General features: G+C 53.4%; 1 protein-coding gene across 2 annotated transcripts in view; it reads left to right on the top strand.

Annotated features, from left to right (window-relative positions):
- The window catches only part of KCNG2 (potassium voltage-gated channel modifier subfamily G member 2), a 73,515-nt gene that overhangs the window by 24,713 nt on the left and 31,824 nt on the right, over nt 1-16,978 (top strand). For both annotated transcript variants that reach the window (XM_036074509.2, XM_078060142.1), the window contains exon 2: nt 1,809-1,901. The gene's annotated coding sequence lies outside the window, so the exon portion shown is untranslated. The remainder of the gene's footprint in view (nt 1-1,808; nt 1,902-16,978) is intronic.

The raw sequence follows: 16,978 nt of genomic DNA, 5'->3' as shown, positions 1-16,978 counted from the left end.
GGATGATATAGGCCATCAAAGAGCTTTTTTAAAATGTGGGTTGTGTGTCTCACCATCACCAGGTTAGAAATCGATGGGCAGGAACAAGGGCCCTGGGGGCGTGCCCGGCCACTGCCCTGGGGTCCCCGTGACTCCGAGGGTCCAGCCCCTGTCTCCAAGAGACCATCACAGATGAGGGATGTTCGGGATGGATTTGGGAAATCCAGGAGGAAAGACGCAACTCCCGGGAGTGTTAACCACTCTCTCCAGGATTGCATTTCCTCCAAACTGCGGCCCAGAAACAGCAGGAAGCGGACGGGCGACTCCATTACCCACCGCTGCCCGCCGCTCAGCGCGCTGACATGGAGTGTGGTGGGTGGAGGGAGGTCTCTCTTCTCCGGGCTCCACGAGCAGAAATGCCGACGTAAATAGCTACTTCAGAGAAGAAGTGGGTTTGATGGTACATTTGCATACAAGTGTACTAATTATAATCCTCTTACCTATACCTTGGAGCAGATTTAGCAGTTACAATTGTACTGGAACAGTCTTCTTAAAAATAGGCGTGCCGGCAGAGAGGTATCCTGACGTGCGTGTGAGGACGTGCATGTTTAGCCTTGCAGACTGATGGCACCGTAGGCGAGAGGCCAGGATGCCTCTAATGGGATTTACATCCCGTGAAATGGTGAACAAAGTCCAGGGTTTATGGCTGACCTGGAGGGGACCCCACCCGGGAGACTGAAGCAGGGTGAGTGGGTGGCCTGTGTCACAGCGACTTTGGGCTACTGTTACACCAGAGGGCAGCTGGTTCCTGGGGGGAGAGAAGGAGACAGCTCTGGGCATGTAGAATGTACGTGTGCGGGCATGGCTCAGACGTCCAGGAGGAAATCAGAAACAGCCAGGTGCAGAGGGAGAAGCAGGAGGAGCTGGACCGGGGCCAGGACAGGCGGCGCGGAGAAGAGAGGATTAGAGGTCAGCCGAGACCGGCGTCGTGCAGCTAGTGTGTGGGTGGAGGAGGACCACAGTGAGCGTGCATGGGGCTGAGGCAGTGGACACCCTCGTCCAGGAGGCAGGGTGAGAAGTCCGCCATGCTTGGGGGCTGTCTGGGGCCAGTGGGACAAGGACCTTGTGTTGGAGCCTGGAAGTAATACTTCTCACACTGTATAGTGTGGGGCTTCCGAGCAGCTGTCTAGTTTGCAAATGGGAGGCCGGGAGAAGATAGGAGAAAGGAGCAAATTCTGGAAATTTCTTATGTTTTCCTCTGTCAAAACCCTGCACGGGGTGACTCTATCTTTGGTAGATGGGAGGGACAGAGTTGTTAGCCATCGTGATATTAAATTGGCAAATGGGATAAATACAAAACGTTCCCCCAGAAATGGAAGTTCTCGAACTGGGGAGCTGTGGTCCACGTGACCACGGGTGGAGTTCAGAGGGTCCAGGGAAACCCCAGGCTGAGCCAAGTTGATGTGTACAGTAACATAAATTATACACAAGCGATGGACTGGGTTGGTCAGATTCTCTAACAAGTTCATGGCCCAACCAAGGTCAAGAAGCCATGCCCTAAAGGGGGATTGGAGGGGCCCCCGGGAGGCTCAGTCAGTTAAGCGTCCAACTTTTGGTCTCAGCTCAGGTCATGATCTCAGGGTCTTGGGATCGAGTGTCGGGCTCTGTGCTCAGTGGGGAGTCTGCTTGGGATTCTCTCTCCCTCTGCCCCTCGCCCCGCTTGCTCACGCGCTCTCTCCCTCTCTCTTCTCTCTCTGTGTCTCTCAAATAAAATACATCTTTTAAACAAAAATGAGAAAATAAAAGGGGGATTGGACATGTCGTTTCAGGGACCTGAGACGCACTGGCAGAGGTCTGACGGGATGGCACCGTTTGCGAAGGGCCACCTGGGATGAGCCACCACACGGGGAAACCGACCTGGGGTAAGACGCGTGCCTGCTCCCAGCATCCCGCTAGGAGGAAACCGGAAGGCCCATCTTTTCCCTGAAACCATCTCTTTTAAAGAATCTTACCATATGATGCCGCAAACACACTGATTTCCTCGGAGCTTAGATGAGGAGTGGGAAAGAGGGTGAACTCTGGGGAAGGAACCCGAGGATGAACTGGTGAGCACAGCCGCTTTGGACACCTGTCCTCACAGGACAGCGCCCCACAGCCAGCCGCTCTGGGAGGCCAGCAGGCGACGGCCAAGGGTGCCACCCTGAGTTTTAACTAAAGAGTGGGATAGAGGCAAAGTGATGAACTGGGAGTCCCCCAGAGAGCCTGTGTCCGCTGTCCCCCAGCCCTATCCTTTGTCCCGTGTGTCCCCCAGAGTCTACCTCATCCTCCACAGGGCAGTCGTGGAGCAAACGCTGGGGAGCTGTTTATTCTTTGAGCTTTGCCCCAAGATCCCGGACTGAAGGCTGTGCAGGGATCTAGGTGCTCATCACCCCAAGCAGAATGGTGTCACTAGCTCCTACCCAGCTCCATGCATCCCAGTCTCGCACCTGCCCCCCAGGCTCTCCCACACGTGCCCCCTGGAGGGTCCTTCACCTGCCCCCCAGCCTCTCCCGTACCTGCCCTCCTCCCCAGCTCTCCCCCACCTCCTCCCCTGCCTCACCCGCACACCCCCTCCCTCACCTGCCCCCCCCAGGCTCTCCCACACCAGCTTGGGCCTCTCCCCTCTTCAGTCTTTGCTGCTACTTTCCTCCTCCCTCTTCTTCCCACTCTCAGCTGTTGTCCAGAATACCACACCTCCCTCCTTGTCCACTCTTATCTGGCATTTACAGACCTTAAGTCTGGAGAAGACTAGAGATTATTTCATTCAACCCTCAGTTTGCTGCCTGGTCCCTGAGGCCCTGAGAGATTTGGGCGGTGGGCCCCAGACGCACACAGATGAGGCCAAGACACCATCTTCCTCCCCTGACTCAGTCCTCGGGCTTCCCCGCCTCAGTGGCAAGAGTCCTGTTGGGCCAGCACTCGGCGGTCACAATAGCTTCACACATTCAGGCATGTGGTTTCAAAGGAGCATCCCTCCTCCTCACAGCTCCCGTGTGCCTGCTGTGGCCCATGGGCAGAGGCAGGTCGGCCGTGAGCTAGAATATAGAATCGGGCTGGTCCTCTCTCATCAGCGTTCGACTGCGAGCCAGGACTCACCCCTTCGGCAGGGAAGGTGGAAGCTTCATTTCCCTTAAAAATTGGCAGAGAAGGATAGCATGTGAGTTTTCTTTGTTGTGGTGTCTCTGTGTTTCTCAGGCTCCACAATTGGTTCAGGATTTCTTGACGTCTAACCTAAATCTTTTGCTGCACTTTGATGTGACTGTTAGCATTGCTGGGAGCTTCACTTGTGATTCTGTTTTTCTTTCAACGCCCGCATCTTAGTGGTGTTTGGGGAGTGAGAAAGCAGGAGCTATGAACTTAGAGAACAAAACCCAAACCCGCCACAGTAGTTTTAGAAGCACACTTTCACTAGGACACCCCACGGATGGACAAAGAGCTGAGCAGGTCAAAGTGTGCTGCATACGTGAATGAATAATGGACACATCAGTGTAAACGTATTTTAAAAAGATTAATCTGTCCCATTTGGTCAAGGCCAGTGTGGTACATTCTGACAGATTGCCGTGAACAGAAATATGACACAGCAGATCCGCACATAGCCGAGCTGAGTCCTGGGGCCACCCTGTGAGCAGCACGCACCAGGCTCTATCCAAAGGCCGTCGGTGGCTGCTGGTGATGTTAGACTGAGCGGCCCGGGAAGAGAAAGGAAAGCCTTAGTGACCCACAGCAGATGGTCAAGAGTGGGAACGCTCAGCACAGAAAGTAACATCATGAGAGTTATGTTTCATTGGTGTAGTTTTTTTCAGGGTTTTGTTTTTTGGCTGTTATTCTCCAGCTTTTTTTAAGTGAAAAATCTCAAACATACACAAAAGTTGAAAGAGTAGTTTAGTGAAAACCTGGCCATCAGTACGTACGTGTGTGTGTGTGTTCACATATATATGAATAATGATCCATCTTGCAAGTAGCTTACAGAGATCAAGACATTTTGCCCCTGAATAGCTAAGTATGAATCTCCTAAAAAATAAGGTGATTCACTTCCGTAACCACAATACCATGTAACGCTGAAGAAAATTAACAATAATGGATGTATCATGTCCAAATGCAGATTTCCCCAATTGTCGCAAAACTGTCTTCTGTAGATGTTTTGGATAAAATTAATCAGGTTTCCACACTTCATTGTTTGGTTGTCTCAAGCTCTTTGACTCCTGATTCTAGAACATTCCTCCCACGTTTCGATTTCCCGCGTCATTGACTCTGTGAAGAATCCAAGCAGTTGTTCCGCAGAATGGCCTTTGCTCACGTTTGTGTGTGGTGTTTCTCACCCCCGCCCCGTATCCTCTGGACACGTGGACGTGGGTCTCCCTGTCACTCAGGGCGGAGCCCGATGGCTGTGTCAGCCACTGCACACTGCGTCATGTTAGAGGCCCATAATGTCAGCGTGGCCATGCCAAATTGTGCGACTGGATTCAGGGGTGAACCCAAAATGTACCCATTGTAAGGCCACACTCGCCCTCACGATGTCTGGGTGGCCGGTGCAGGGCACATGCCCGTCCCCCCGGGGTGGCAAAGGTTTATCTCTCCTCCATACTTCTCTCTTTTATTACCACATCTCTACAGACTCATGGGCCTCTGGTTACTTGTGTTTCACAATAAGCTGAGTCGTTACGTATCCACTCTTGGCATCTGCCGGTAGGACCCTTCCCCGTGTGCCTCTTCACCTGTGACTGCCTCTCTGCTTACGGTCACAAAGCACTGGATCTCACCCCGGATTCTGCCTGCCTCACCTTGGGAATCGGCACTTCCTGGGAGATTCAGCTCAAGCGGGAAGGACCCATCCCTGATGGCTAAGAGCATTTTTAGTAAAAAGAGAAGGTATTTAGCTGTACGATCTTATGAGCTATGTTGGATGTGTTCATTCTATTCTGAGCAGCTGCAACAGAAGGTTTAAATAAGATCCAGAGTCCCGTAACATCATGCCCCAAATTTCCAGGCTTCAGTGGAAAATCAGTCCAAGAGCCAGGATGATTCAAACCCAATGAAGGACATGCAGTAGACACACACCAACATCGAGACGGCAGACACGTCAGAATTATTTAAGCAGCCGGTGTAAGAACATTCAAAGAGCAATTACAAACAAGCTTGATGCGAACAAGAAAATAAAGCCTTAGCAAAGAAACAGAGTCCCAGCGAAGGAAGAGAAGATATAAAGGAGAAGAAACTAGAGATTTTAGAACTGAAAAATACAATAAATGATATGAGAAACTCAATGGATGGATTCACGTGCCAATGGGAAGGATGGATGAGAGCATCCGTGGATGACAAGGCTGACCCGTCTGGAGAGCAGAGAGAAAACAGACTGAAAATAACACAGACAGAGGCTCAGGGACTGTGGTGCCAGAACAAGATCCAACATTCATGTCACCTGAGTCCTGGAAGGGGGAGCACAGTGGGGCTGAAAGTTCTTGGAGAAATAATGACTTAAAAATCAGTAAAAGATACAAGCCTACAGATTGAAGAGCTGAATGAATTCTAAACAGTACAAACAGTACAACTCCACACCAAGACATGTCGTGGTCAAATTTCTGAAAACTAAGGGGAAGTTAAAAATCTGGAAAGCAGGTAGAGAGAAAAGGCACCTTACCTGGGGGAGACAATTCAAATAGCAGGAAATCTCTCATCAGAAGCCATGAGGCCAGGGGAAGTGAGACAACATTTTTCAAGTGCTAAGTTTAGGACAAGAAGTATCAGCTTAGAATCTTACATTCAGCAAAAATACCCTTCAGGAATGAGGTGAAATCAAGATATTCTCAGAATACACTGGCTAAGAGAATTTGTCACCAGCAGATTGGAAGTTCTCTGAGGAGGAAGAGGGGCTGAGGAGCCTCCGGAAGGAAGAGCTTGGTAAACAAACACGGGGAAAACACAACCTGCTTGCTGTTCCTCTGGAGCTTCCTGAGTGATGTTTGATGGTGGGAGTGAAAACTGTCACGCTTGCTGATGTGCTTACAAAGGCTCGTAGAGGAATGATTCAGGACAGTTACAGATCGGGCGTGGTATAGGTGTGTAAGGACAGTTAGGGATCCGTGCTTCACACAAGCTGGTAGAAGAACACCACGGTAGACTGACAAGTTGTGTATACCTAATGCAGCGTCCAAAACAGCCAGTAAAACACTCAGAAACACTGCCTTGAGTCCACAGAGCATTCTAAAATATATGCAAGTCATCCACAGAAATGAAGAACAGAAAACAAAAAATAAAGTGGGACATTTTATTAAAAATTACATTATTACATTAATCATCAATAATTCCTTAAGCATAGGGGCGCCTGGGTGGCTCAGTCAGTTAAGCATCCATCCGACTCTTGATTTCGGCTCAGGTCATGATCTCAGCCCCAAGTCGGGCTCCACACTCAGTGGGGTGTCTGCTTCTCTCCCTCTTCCTCTCTCTTTGCCCCTCCCCCTGTGCACATGCTCCCCCCAAAATAAATAAATAAATCTTTAAAAAAATAATTACATTAAGCATAAATGGTACAAGAGCACCTGGCTGGCTCAGTCAGTGGAGCTGATGACTCTTGATCTCAGGGTCGTGAGTTCAAGACCCACGTTGGGTGTAGAGCTTCTTAATTAAAAAAAAAAAAAACAAGCTGTTTAAACCATTTTTTTTTTAAAGCATAAATGGTATAAAGAAAACAAATACCAATTAAAAGGCAGAGAGAGATTAACAGACTGGATGGAAAAACAGGACCCAACTGTATGTTGTCTACAAGAAAGCCACTTCAATATAATGACCTAAGCAGGTTGACAACGGAAGGCTATGACGTGCAAACATCAGTCAAAGGGAAGGCGAAGTGGCCATGTTTTGTATTTGATAAGGTGGACAAGGGGCAGACACGACGGCCAGGACAGAGAGGGGCACTCTAGAGGCTGAGACTCGAGCCTGGGAGACGTGGCCATGCTGGTGTGTACAAGGAGCTGCCGAGGGGTGGCTGTGACCAGCTGGAAGCAGGTTTGCGGTGAGCACAGTTTCTCTGAAAAGCCCAGGGAGGTGGGTTTTGTAAATAAAGAGAAATTTATTCTGGAACATACGTGGAGAGGCAAAGGGACTAGAATCAGTAAAGGCTGTCTTGGAAAGAATGAAGGAGAGGAGCCCAGGTCCGGGTCTGGAGACACGCTGCACGCTGTCGTGGCCGGACTGAGTGCACACTCTGCGGGACGGAACAGAAAACCCACAGAGGAGACACACAAACAGGCCCAACTGGGTTTTTTTTTTTTCTTTTTCTTTTTCTTTTTTTTTAAGATTGATTTATTTAAGAGAGAGAGCGAGAGCATGAACAGGAGGGGCAGAGGGAGAGAGAGCACGAAGCTGAACAGAGAGCCAGTCCTGGAAGGCTACCTAACAGTCCATCTATATTCCACTCCTGGGTTTTTGGTTTTTTTAAGTTTATTTACTTATTTATTTAAGTAATCTCTACACCCAGTCTGGGGCTCGAACTCATAACCCCGAGATCAAGAATCACAGGCTCCTCCAACTGAGCCAGCCAGGCGCCCCCACCACACTCCTGGGTTTGACCAGAGGACGGGGAGGGGGATGCTGGTGTTTACCGGGGGTTACAGAGGGGACAGGAAGGAGGTGGGCACCTGGGGGCCCCTGGGGTGGTGGCGGTTCTGTCTGTGTCACCCCACGTCCTGGCAGCGAGACTGGGCTGCAGGTTTGCAAGATGCTACCGCGGGCAAACCAGGGGAAGGGCACACGGGATCTCTGCAAGCTTAAAATTAAAAGCTTAATTTAGGGGCGCCTCGGTGGCTCAGCCGGTTAGGCGTCTGCCTTCAGCCCAGGTCATGATCCCAAGGTCCTGGGATTGAGCCCCGTGTTGGGCTCCCTGCTCAGCGGGAAGCCTGCTTCTCCCTCTCCCTCTGCCTGCTTGTGCTCTCTCTCTCTGTCAAATAATAAATAAATAAAATATTTTTTTAAGTTTAATTTAGAAAGTCTTTGAAGCAGTATAGACCTTGCTTCATACACAGCACATCTGGTGCAAACAGACACGAGTCTGCTGTATGCACCTTGCTTTGTGGGTGAGAGTTACTACTTACCAAATTTCTGTGTCTGACCATAAATCATAACTGGAAAATAATCGTCAATTTTTCTGTCAACAACTTGGCTAAAAATAGGTCTAATCAGCAAGTTTTCAGTCCTGTTCATATATACACTTTAGAAGCCTCTTGTAACTTGTGTTGCTTTGACATACAGAAAATAAACACATTTCAAAATAAAATAATTGAACACATATGAGTTTAAAATATCAGGGAGTCCTGGGTGGCTCAGTCGGTGAAGCGTCTGCCTTCGACTCAGGTCATGTCCCGGGGTCCTGGGATCGAGCCCTGCAAAGGGCTCTGTGTTCAGCGGGAAGCCTGCTTCTCCCTCTGCTCCTCCCCCTGCTCGTGCTCACTCTGATTCTTCCCCAAATAAAGCCTTTTTAAAAGATCAGAAAGGAGGGGTGCCTGGGTGGCTCAGTCGTTAAGCGTCTGCCTTCGGCTCAGGTCATGATCCCAGGGTCCTGGGATCGAGCCCCACATCGGGCTCCCTGCTCCGTGGGAAGCCTGCTTCTCCCTCTCCCACTCCCCCTGCTTGTGTTCCCTCTCTCGCTGTGTCTCTCTCTGTCAAATAAATAAATAAAATCTTTAAAAAAAAAAAAAAAAAGATCAGAAAGGAATTATAAGAATAATCCTAATAAGTACTAATTTTTAAGACTATGAAAATCTCCTAAAATTCATGTTTTATTTAAAATTATTTACCTTTGGCTCTTGGTTTTTAACTGGTAGGTGATCCTTATCGTAACTCATGTGGCGTTTGTCTTGTAGGACAGTGAGAACCTAAAACAGCGCACCTCCTCACCCGGTGTCAGCCTGTGAGCTCTCACGTCCGGAAGCGAGGGGGCTCGCTCGGTCCCACGCCAGCCAGCTGGTGGAAGGGGAGAGCATCTTGTTGAGACCACGTTTCCCTGGTGTCCCAGGGCCTGGTCCACGCATCTGCTCTTGTGGACACGGGTCATCTCGGAGGTTAAGTGTTTCAACCACAGAGCAGAGTTTGCTCCTGGGAGAAGACCAGACACGCGGTGTGTGGGGGGGGGGGGGGCTGCTGGACAGATGCTCCATGGACAGACGTCCTGGCCACAGTGGCTGGTGGTGAGGAGAGGGGGGAGCCCACTCCGCAAAGACACCCGAACCAAAACTGAGGCAGGAACAACCGTCAGAGCCTGTGATTGCTGCATTAATTATTTTGCAACATCTGTAGTGTGAAAACATTTTTAGATCCTGGAGCAACAGCTGTGAATCGGAGACCAAACCGCTCTGAGCTTCCTCCTGGCCAGGACGCCCGCCCCTGTCTCCTGTACCGCGTGGCACAGACGCCCTGGCAGCCTCGCGATGTCCGCCAGCCTCCGGGGGGATGTCTGGCTTTATCGCGTCTCCCCTCGTGGGGCTGCTTGAATGAGCCTGGTTTGAGCCTGGTCTCGCCCTCGGCACCGCTGACGGGAGGGTGCGCGTCCCGGGCCCCGGAGCGCGATGGGCAGCCCCCACCTCCGCCTGTCGGTGCCCTCGGTGACCTCCCGAAACCGCCAGCAGACGGTGCCCCGTGGCCCTGGTGGGAGCCCTGGTCTGGAAAACCGGCCGCGGTTTCCTGGAGCCGCTCTGTGGAGGCCTGGCGGGGCGCGTGGAGACTAACAGGCCGCGGGGAAGGCGTCCTTAGTGTAAGCGAGTGTCCCCACACGGGCACCCCCAGAAGCTCTGAGTGATTTCAGTGCAGAACTGAATGTCGCATGTCCCAGCAACTGCTCTTTATTACGTTTCCCAAAAAGCCTCTGCGACACCGGGGTGACCTCCCTCTGTTCTCACACATCCGCATGCGGGAAAACCCCGCGGACCCCACTCAGAAGCACTTCCTCAGCTCCGGTCCGCCCTCAGCCTCCATTCCTTTATCCAAAACTCATTGTTCCCGAGCACCTACTAAGCACAGGTGGTGTTCTGGGCATTCGGGACACGGTGGTAACGCAAGGACACCACCCTGCCCTCCTGGCGCCCCTGTTAACGGAGCCCCCTCCTGGCTCACGGACAGGTGTCCCTCCCTGGCCGCCCGCTCCCCGCATCGGGGCCCAGCCAGGGGCGGGGACCGCGTGCAGCCAGATGGGCCTGCGGGTCTGCGGTGCTCACGGCAGCTCCGAGGTGCCCCCAGGCCCTGCCGGCCCCAGCGTGTGGGTCACCGCGGCAACACACAGCAGCTGGCTTCTCTCCAGCCCAGCGTGGACAGCCTGTCTGCGCTGCGTGCCTCACGCCCGGGGCCTCAGCTCGGGGGCTGCAAGGGCCGGGCTGGAACCCCCAAGGGCTCGCTCGCTCGCCCGACAGGTGGTTGATGCTGGCTGGAGCCTGAAGCCACACGTCGCTCCCTGTGTCATCCTGATTCCTCACAGCGTGGCACCGGGGCCCCACGGTGAGGTCCTGACAGGGCGGGAGCCGGTGGAGGCCTGTCCTCAGAAACCACACAGCACGCCACCTGCCACGGCGCCTCGCTGGACGGAGCGTGCTCCTGCCTCCGAGCTCCGTCCAGGATGCTGTCCCCAGCAGGACACCTGCCCTACTAAGAACAGGTACTACACTGATCCTGGCCAGAAGGCCCAGAAACAGGGCAGTGCACCTTCAGGAACACACCGTGTGCGTCAACGTGGGCCGAGGACTCACGTGCCAGCACTGTCCTAGGCGTTCACACGACTTCTTCGGTCCTTTCGAGGAAGCTGCTGTTGTACTGTTACTGATTCCGTTTACGGGTGTGGGATCTGTGTCGTCCGTGGGGTCGCACAGCTCTCGAGTGCCGGAGCTCGGTGTCAGTCCGCGGTGGGGCTGGAGCTGAGGGGATTACGAGTCCCCATGGCTGCCACCAAACAGACTGTCTGCTCCTCAGCGACATGACTCACAGAGGAAGCGTCCTCCCTTCTCAGGGGGGTGAGGCCAGTGCCGTGAATGTCCTGCCGCTCAGCGGGACGTTGGTCTGAACTCTTCACTCCCTAAGGAACATCTTGTATCCAACGTAATCTCTGCTCTATTTCTGTGATCCTAAATCACACCAGGAGCCTGAGCACGGTCCGGACGTGCTGAGTCCCCCCTGAGATGCAGACTTAATGAAGAGGACGTGTCCACACAACGAGGCGCTCACTCGGCAGGTCCCCGGAAGAGCGTGTGCGGCCCAGGTGGCAGGCTGCTGTGTCCCTGACGGGGCCGCGGCCGCCCCGATCCTCCGGCACCCGCAAGGGGTCCGCGAGCCAGGTGGGCTATGGCACGTCAGAGCCGGACTGCCATCTTGCTGGTGGGGACGCTTGACGTAAGGAGGACGGAGCTTCTCGTGGAACCCCAGCCGATCGGTGGCAGGGCCGCAGGTGAAGTCCAGGCCTGCTGCCCCCGACATGGTCCTTCTGGGCCTCAGGTTCAGGACTCAGGCTTCTGCCTTACTCGGACCCTTGCCATTGCTTCTGGGGAAATCACGTGGGCCGTGTTCTTGGGCCCCCCGACCAGTTCAGCCAGAAACCTCCCATGTGCCGGGCCGTGGGCTGGACCACATGCCAGCCACACTCACGCCAGCCTAGCCGCCATTCAGGGGGCAGGTGACGTGTGGGGCAAATAGGCTGCGAATGTCTGGGGCAGGTCTGAGGCTCAGTCATCACTAGCGTGTCCCTTCAGCGATGCTCCGGGGACCGTGTTGGGGTGTTTGATATGTCAATGGGCACAAGAGATGGCAGCCATACCCTCGTGGAGCTTCTGTTCCAGCAGAGCAGAAGGGAAACCAACAGTAGATAAAACAGGTAAGCAAACTGCCTGCTTCTCCAGGAGCAAAGTGCTAGGACAAAAGGAAGCTCTCGGCAGGTTGGAGGCCGGGGACGGACGGGGTGTGGGGTGAGCTGAGGGACGGGGGCAGAGCTCAAGGGGAGGTAGGATTTGAACAGGGACTGTAGCTGTGGCACTGGGCAGGTGCCCAGGGCAGAGGAACAGCCCCAGGGAGGCGAGGGGCAGGAGGACGATGGGGAGGACGCCACACCAGCCGCATGAGCACTGTGTGGGCCGGACCTTCGTCCGTGGGATCGGGCACCAGGGGAGCTTGGGTTGGAGGGATGGCTGGAAGGCCTCAGGAGCCCCCCTGGCTGCCGTGCTGGGCACAGAGGACAGGTTGGAAATCCGTCCGGAGCAGGTGGTGGCTCAGACCAGAGGCATTCAGTGGCTGAATGCTGCCGCCCATCAACACAAGTCAGGAATTCCCCAAAACATCAGACGTGGGGTGTCAGCAGCCTGTGATCAGCCTCGAGGGACTCTTGCAGAAGGTCTTGGGATTGGGACCACAGGCTGGCTTGAAGCTGCCGCCGGCCTGTGCTGATGGGCGAGGCGGTCGGGGACAAACGTGCATTCATTCCCTTCTGGGCCCACACGTGGCGTTCCTTCCCGCGGGACGGACCGCTCAAGGGGAAGCTGGCCTCACTGTGAGCCTCCTGACAAATGGGGGGTCTGGGTGTCCTCTTCTTCCAGCGCCCGACCTTGCATGTCTAGTCCTATAGAATGCCGTAAGAGGAGGAGCACGGACCTCCTTCCACTAGAATCTGTGAGCTGGGCATAGTGACTGAATGGCCAGGCTGGCTTTGACTCCCCACTTTGAAGTCAGTCTTGGGAGTGTGTGCGTGTTACCAATGTGAGCTGAAGGTCGAGGGTGCTGGGGGTTGGTGTTACATCACAGAACATTGCACCAGGTGTCAGTCACGGTGTGGTGAACCGTCCCTGGCCAGGCACCTCCCGAGTCCCACCACTGAGCATCCACAGCAGCGCCCACCCTCTTGGGACTCATCTCAGAGGCTGGCCTCCATTGTCCTGTGGTCCCAAATGGGCTAGCCTGGAGCCCCTTAATATGCTTTCCTAAATACCCTTGGATTGTAAAGTGAAGAAATAAAGGTCTTACACGTCCCACAACACACAAAAAATGCCAGGAAAACGCTCTCCGGTGTCAGAAGCACAGTCTTCTCAAATTCTGAGAAGGAGTCAAATTTCTGTCCCCTCGAGGAACACCGGTGGAAGACTCGGGAATGGACAGGCTCTCTGGGGCTGCAAGGAACCTGGAGGTGTCCCCTCGCCAAGCAGCCCCGAGCGACAGGTGTGGCCCTGAGGAGTGCAAGCACAGCCTAGCTGTCCTCATGCAGCTACACAAGGGATGGTCTACCCCCCATGGCGTGTCAAGCCCCTGTGGACACAGAAATGCCAAGACACAGAGAACGCTTAAATATACGGGACTCTTGCTCGCATCCCGATGGTGCTTTGGGGCACTATGGCTCTGCTTGCAGACTCCGCGTGTGATTTGCTTACAGCTCTGTGGGCTCCCACTTCACTGAAAGAACATCTGGCTGAGCCAAACCCCATCACAGGTTAGCTGATCTGGCAAAAAGACGAAGGCAAACAGGTTGGCAGGACTGCATTAGGTCCTGGGTGAGTCAGCAGGAATCAGAAGGGAAAGGTAAGTGCCAGAGTGGCCAGCACCCAGCTCTGTCCCCCAGCTCCGCGATATACGTGGTTTGCAGTCTGCCAAGTGCAGCCAGCGGAACCTGCCTCTGAGGGTCAGTGCCCGTAAATGACAAGGATTCATGGAAGTCCCAGACCCAGCAGGCCCTCAGACGGTCACCCGAGCGGCTGTCACCATGCTCGGAACCCCCGCCCCAGCTCTTAGTGCCTCCTCAGTCAGGCTTCCTCTCCCTCCCCCACCCACACTGCGCCTCTGGGCCTGGCTTCTGTTAGCGTGGCCAGGAAAGGAGCTCGGGGACTCTCTGGGAGCCGTGCCCTCTGCACCAGCCGTCACGCCAGCCATCTCCAGATGAGCTGGGAAACAGACCGCTGGGGCATGAGCCTCTCCCACGGGGCCCTCCGCAGGACTCCACGTCTGCTCCCCTGGGGCAGGGTAACATCCCTCTCCGTTAACTCTGGGTCCCCTGTCATTGTTCACAGCACCCTGTGCCTTCTGAAGAGAGTCCCAGTTTGGATGACAAACTACATGGGGGAGGAAGGTGATCGGCAGGGCAGAAGTTGGCATTGTGAGGTTCACAGAGACCATATCATAAAAGAGCAGTAATTCCTATGAAAGACCCAGTCAAGCAGCCCAAGATAGCGGCTTTAAATCCCTTTTCTTTCTACAAGAAGCAGAAGGTTCCATTCTTGAATCTAAGAGCCTGGTGCATAGGAGGTGTTGAATGATCGTTAGTTACAGGGATGAATGCATGCATGCATGAAACCACTGATAACGTTCTCTTTTAGACGCTTTTCCCTGCATCTTCCTGTTTCTTTAAAGTTCCAGGAACCGTGTGCTCCACACACAGAGCTGGCCTCACACTCCCCAGATGTTTGAGCTCAGTTCCTCCAGGGCAGAGTGGAGGAAGGGACGCAGAAGCAAGTAGCTAACTTGGGAAGCAACTCCAGGAATGCGTCTGGAGTGACCAGGAAGGGAATACAGGGTGAGTCAGCCAGTGAGGCCCCTCACAGGACTAGAGAGCTCTGGGGTCTCTCACCCCAGCTTCTCAGCCCTGGTGAGAGCTGCCCCTGCGGACACTGAGTCTCAAGCATCTTCGGTCTGTGCTGGGCAGGCAGGGCAGGCCCTGGCGGCCAGAGAAACCCAGGCAAAGAGACCCAGGTGCTGGCAGCTAGGAGTCCACCCAGGGTGTGCACAGGCCCGGGGGGGATGTGGGGCCCAGAGAGACTTGGGGACCAGGGGACATGGGTCCAGGGAGACCCAGGGACCAGGAAGACATGGGTCCAGGGGGCTGTGGGGCCCAGGGGGACTCTGTTTCTTGTTCCGCTCCTCCTGGCCTCTTTGGGGAGGTCTTTTTTCCCCTGGTGTTTTATTTCATTCTTTCATGTCTTTATGTATGTTTGAAACTTCTATTACCTAAAGTTCCTAGGAGCCTACTCTTATTATTCATGTGCGTGCTGATATTTGCTCATGTGGGTTGTTGCCCTGTGTGTTTTAGAATTTTGTTTTGTAAATTCATCTTCGTTGAGGTTTCATCTATGGGAATCCCGTGAGGCTGGACGTGAGAGTCAGTCTCTGTAGGCCAGTGGCACTGTTGATATTTGGGCCGCTTTCCAGCCCTTGGTTCTGGGGATGTCCTGTGCACTGCAGGGGTCAGCAGCACCCATCTCTCTACCCGCGGTTGTCAGTCACAGCAGTGAACAACGGCTCCAGGCTTCGCCAAATGCCCCCCGCGGCCGGTTGAGAACCACCGCTCTAGACGGAGTGTGTGTGGCCCTAACACAGGCCACAGGGACAGCACCCACCAAGACTGTCTTCTGTGAGGGACCATTTCTTAGCTTTGAGTTTCACAGACCAAAATTCCAACGTCAAAAACCACTGTGAGGGTGGGCTTTGAGATCCATGCTTTTATTTTTCACCTAGAGCCAGGCAAAGAAATCTCATGATCTTCCTATACCGGCAGCTGGTTTTTTTCTATCTTTTTCCTGAGGGCGTAGCCTAGCAAAGGCCCCGGGAGGTCACACCCTCAGCTGCTGTCACGGTTAAACCAACCTACTGTCTATCAAAAGTGAACGAGTCTGACGGAGCCCACACCCCTGACAATAGAGGGATCAGACTTCTTCATCTGTCCCCGTTCGCCACCTTGTGGTGATCTGACAGGTCTCTTTGCTATTATGAATGAAGCTGAATATCTTGTCATATGCTTGAAGGCTATTTCTTCCTTTCCTGTAAGCTTTGTGACTTTTGCCCGTTTTTCTATTGAGCTGTAAGTCCTCTTAAAATCAGCAGCCCTTAGATGTCTGTTGTGTTCCATGTTGGGAATGGGGGATGTGTTTAAGGTGCTTGGAAGTGACAGTGTGGTCTCTTAAGTCAGCAAGAAGTTGACTTTAGAACACTTTTAAAGTGAGGGATGATTTATAGTTATATTTCTAAATGTATATTCTGGAGGAAGAAAGCTGTTTGCAAAAGTTCCAGGGTCTAGCTGATTATGCAGCTCTTTTAATGATTATTCACCCACCTACAGAGAATTTGAAGCACACATTTGATTTAGCTACACAAGGAGTCCATCATCCTGTTCCACAAATTTAGTACATGACTCCAAGGGGGTGTGAAAGGGGGAGGGATCGAAGCCCTCTGCAGCCCAGCAGGCTTTCCCACATGTGTGTCATATAAGCTGGGTTTCTCTGTCCCTCGTGGTGAAACCTGACGCTTGTATTCCCAGCAGAAACTGCTGTCCCATCTTTGATTTCTGCAGTTCCAGGAGAGAGGGCGGCGTGTGGTGCTTCCCCTCTGGGGTGTGGCACCTTCTGAGCCTCCCCGGGAACTGCAGCTGCTGGTCCTCACCAGTCAGCCTTGCTCCAGGGACTCTGGGAGGCGTCCCTGTGAGTGCCACACGCCGCCCCCACAAGGCTTCTTTTTGCTGCTTCCTGCCGTCTCAAGTTCAGATGTGTTACTACCCCATGAAGGGGGTTCAGTCTGTGAGCCTGGGGGGTTGCATGAGCTGGAACTCTCAGAGCCTTGAATCCCTCAGAGTCTTCGATTTGAGGAAGCAGCAGGAAATCTTGGCAGCAAGTTTCTGTGACCTAAACGATGATTGCTTTCAAATAAGTGAGATCTCACTCCTTCAACACAACTTTCACATTTTCCCCAACTTTTTGCTTCTGAGAGGCCCCCCTGGTTGTCTCGGACCTTTCTGAGTGCCCTCCCGAGCACCGTCTTCTTTCTCATATAGACCTCACCTTGCATTGGAGGTGCTGGGCTGTCTCTGTCCCCCAAACTGGAATTCCAAGGAGCCATGTCCTCCGTGTCAAGTGTCTGACACACGGATGTTCACTCAGTGCTTACTGACTGCGGCAGGAGTACACACAAGATTCAGCCTTGATCACTTTCTCTCTCCCATCCAGCAACCAGCTTGGCTTTCCAAAGT

The sequence above is a fragment of the Halichoerus grypus genome, chromosome 13, assembly GCF_964656455.1.
Source record: "Halichoerus grypus chromosome 13, mHalGry1.hap1.1, whole genome shotgun sequence".
NCBI lineage: Eukaryota > Metazoa > Chordata > Mammalia > Carnivora > Phocidae > Halichoerus > Halichoerus grypus.
This window is presented reverse-complemented; position numbering and strand designations above follow the sequence as displayed.